Raw genomic sequence first — 4,023 nt, forward strand, 5'->3', positions numbered from 1 at the left:
TTCGCTCTCTCCATTCTGCTTCTCTCTCTCTCCATTCTGCTTCTCTCTCTCCATTCTGCTTCTCTCTCTCTCCATTCTGCTTCGCTCTCTCCATTCTGCTTCTCTCTCTCCATTCTGCATCTCTCTCTCCATTCTTCTTCGCTCTCTCCATTCTGCTTCTCTCTCTCTCCATTCTGCTTCTCTCTCTCTCCATTCTGCTTCTCTCTCTCTCCATTCTGCTTCTCTCTCTCTCCATTCTACTAAACCTTCCCATTCCGCTTCTCTCTCTCCATTCTGCTTCTCTCTCTCTCCATTCTGCTTCTCTCTCTCTATTCTGCTTCTCTCTCTCTCCATTCTGCTTCTCTCTCTCCATTCTGCTTCTCTCTCTCTCTCCATTCTGCTTCTCTCTCTCTCCATTCTACTAAACTTTCCCATTACGCTTCCCTCTCTCTCCAATCTGCTTCTCTCTCTCCATTCTGCTTCTCTCTCTCCATTCTGCTTCTCTCTCTCCATTCTACTAAACTTTCCCATTACGCTTCCCTCTCTCTCCATTCTGCTTCTCTCTCTCCATTCTGCTTCTCTCTCTCCATTCTGCTTCTCTCTCTCCATTCTGCTTCTCTCTCTCCATTCTACTAAACTTTCCCATTCTGCTTCTCTCTCTCCATTCTGCTTCTCTCTCTCCATTCTCCTTCTCTCTCTCTCCATTCTGCTTCTCTCTCTTTCCATTCTCCTTCTCTCTCTCTATTCTGCTTCTCTCTCTCCATTCTGCTTATCTCTCTCTCCATTCTGCTTCTCTCTCTCTCCATTCTGCTTCTCTCTCTCTATTCTGCTTCTCTCTCTCCATTCTGCTTCTCTCTCTCCATTCTGCTTCTCTATGTCCATTCTGCTTATCTCTCTCTCTCCATTCTGCTTCTCTCTCCATTCTGCTTCTCTCTCTTTCCATTCTATTTCTCTCTCTCCATTCTGCTTCTCTCTCTCTCCATTGTGCATCTCTCTCTCTCCATTCTGCTTCTCTCTCTCCATTCTGCTTCTCTCTCTCCATTCTGATTCTCTCTCTCTCTATTCTGCTTCTCTCTCTCTCCATTCTGCTTCTCTCTCTCCGTTCTGCTTCTCTCTCTCCATTCTGTTTCTCTCTCTCTATTCTGCTTCTCTCTCTCTCCATTCTGCTTCTCTCTCTCCATTCTGCTTCTCTCTCTCCATTCTGCTTCTCTCTCTCCATTCTGCTTCTCTCTCTCCATTCTGCTTCTCTCTCTCCATTCTGCTTCGCTCTCTCCATTCTGCTTCTCTCTCTCTCCATTCTGCTTCTCTCTCTCCATTCTGCTTCTCTCTCTCTCCATTCTGCTTCGCTCTCTCCATTCTGCTTCTCTCTCTCCATTCTGCATCTCTCTCTCCATTCTTCTTCGCTCTCTCCATTCTGCTTCTCTCTCTCTCCATTCTGCTTCTCTCTCTCTCCATTCTGCTTCTCTCTCTCTCCATTCTGCTTCTCTCTCTCTCCATTCTACTAAACCTTCCCATTCCGTTCTCTCTCTCCATTCTGCTTCTCTCTCTCTCCATTCTGCTTCTCTCTCTCTATTCTGCTTCTCTCTCTCTCCATTCTGCTTCTCTCTCTCCATTCTGCTTCTCTCTCTCTCTCCATTCTGCTTCTCTCTCTCTCCATTCTACTAAACGTTCCCATTACGCTTCCCTCTCTCTCCATTCTGCTTCTCTCTCTCCATTCTGCTTCTCTCTCTCCATTCTACTAAACTTTCCCATTACGCTTCCCTCTCTCTCCATTCTGCTTCTCTCTCTCCATTCTGCTTCTCTCTCTCCATTCTGCTTCTCTCTCTCCATTCTGCTTCTCTCTCTCTATTCTGCTTCTCTCTCTCCATTCTACTAAACTTTCCCATTCTGCTTCTCTCTCTCCATTCTGCTTCTCTCTCTCCATTCTCCTTCTCTCTCTCTCCATTCTGCTTCTCTCTCTTTCCATTCTCCTTCTCTCTCTCTATTCTGCTTCTCTCTCTCCATTCTGCTTATCTCTCTCTCCATTCTGCTTCTCTCTCTCTCCATTCTGATTCTCTCTCTCTATTCTGCTTCTCTCTCTCTCCATTCTATTTCTCTCTCTTCATTCTGCTTCTCTCTCTCCATTCTGCTTCTCTCTCTCCATTCTGCTTCTCTATGTCCATTCTGCTTATCTCTCTCTCTCCATTCTGCTTCTCTCTCCATTCTGCTTCTCTCTCTTTCCATTCTTTTTCTCTCTCTCCATTCTGCTTCTCTCTCTCTCCATTGTGCATCTCTCTCTCTCCATTCTGCTTCTCTCTCTCCATTCTGCTTCTCTCTCTCCATTCTGATTCTCTCTCTCTCTATTCTGCTTCTCTCTCTCTCCATTCTGCTTCTCTCTCTCCGTTCTGCTTCTCTCTCTCCATTCTGTTTCTCTCTCTCTATTCTGCTTCTCTCTCTCTCTCCATTCTGCTTCTCTCTCTCCATTCTGCTTCTCTCTCTCCATTCTGCTTCTCTCTCTCCATTCTGCTTCTCTCTCTCCATTCTGCTTCTCTCTCTCTCCATTCTGCTTCGCTCTCTCCATTCTGCTTCTCTCTCTCTCCATTCTGCTTCTCTCTCTCCATTCTGCTTCTCTCTCTCTCCATTCTGCTTCGCTCTCTCCATTCTGCTTCTCTCTCTCCATTCTGCATCTCTCTCTCCATTCTTCTTCGCTCTCTCCATTCTGCTTCTCTCTCTCTCCATTCTGCTTCTCTCTCTCTCCATTCTGCTTCTCTCTCTCTCCATTCTGCTTCTCTCTCTCTCCATTCTACTAAACCTTCCCATTCTGCTTCTCTCTCTCCATTCTGCTTCTCTCTCTCTCCATTCTGCTTCTCTCTCTCCATTCTGCTTCTCTCTCTCTCCATTCTGCTTCTCTCTCTCCATTCTGCTTCTCTCTCTCTCTCCATTCTGCTTCTCTCTCTCTCCATTCTACTAAACTTTCCCATTACGCTTCCCTCTCTCTCCATTCTGCTTCTCTCTCTCCATTCTGCTTCTCTCTCTCCATTCTGCTTCTCTCTCTCCATTCTACTAAACTTTCCCATTACGCTTCCCTCTCTCTCCATTCTGCTTCTCTCTCTCCATTCTGCTTCTCTCTCTCCATTCTGCTTCTCTCTCTCCATTCTGCTTCTCTCTCTCTATTCTGCTTCTCTCTCTCCATTCTACTAAACTTTCCCATTCTGCTTCTCTCTCTCCATTCTGCTTCTCTCTCTCCATTCTCCTTCTCTCTCTCCATTCTGCTTCTCTCTCTCCATTCTGCTTATCTCTCTCCATTCTCCTTCTCTCTCTCCATTCTGCTTCTCTCTCTCTCCATTCTGCTTCTCTCTCTCCATTCTGCTTCTCTCTTTCTCCATTCTGCTTCTCTCTCTCTCCATTCTACTTCTCTCTCTCCATTCTGCTTCTCTCTCCATTCTGCTTCTCTCTCCATTCTGCTTCTCTCTCTTCATCCAGATCAAAAGCTATGTATGGTTATTTTACAGATTTTATCCTCAGTGACGTACTTGGGGGTTATCACGTGTTTTTTGAAAACTACAACGAGTTTTAGGGATGAGTGAGGTTGATTTCCTGATCTCCGCTTGTCCCACCCCTGAATTTGGGGAATTTGAAAAAGTGTGCGTTCGTAGTTAAACAACCATGAGACTGTAGTTCTGTGTCAGTCAGAGTGCTTCTCTTGTTGCTACAGTCGCTACTAATGTATAGTGTGCTGCTTTATAGCAATGAGCCCCCTGCAGAGTTGGACGATTACAACTTTTATCAAGTGTTGATGAATCACCTTTATTCGCCAACTACAATTATACATACCCGGAATTTGACTTAGTGAGAAGGCACTGCCAGCAAAAGACAATAGACAGTACAAACAGAATTCACAGAATACAATATTGGAACAGTAAACAGAAAACAGAATACTCTGGAGTATAGGCTGATTAGTGTCCGTCAGTTTTGTTGGAGAGGAACCAGGAAGCGAATCACAGAGGCCCGTCTCCTAAAGCACACCAGAGCCCCAGCGCGCCGTCCCCTTCTCACGCAAACACA

The sequence above is a fragment of the Coregonus clupeaformis genome, chromosome 16 (assembly GCF_020615455.1).
Source record: "Coregonus clupeaformis isolate EN_2021a chromosome 16, ASM2061545v1, whole genome shotgun sequence".
Classification (NCBI taxonomy): domain Eukaryota; kingdom Metazoa; phylum Chordata; class Actinopteri; order Salmoniformes; family Salmonidae; genus Coregonus; species Coregonus clupeaformis.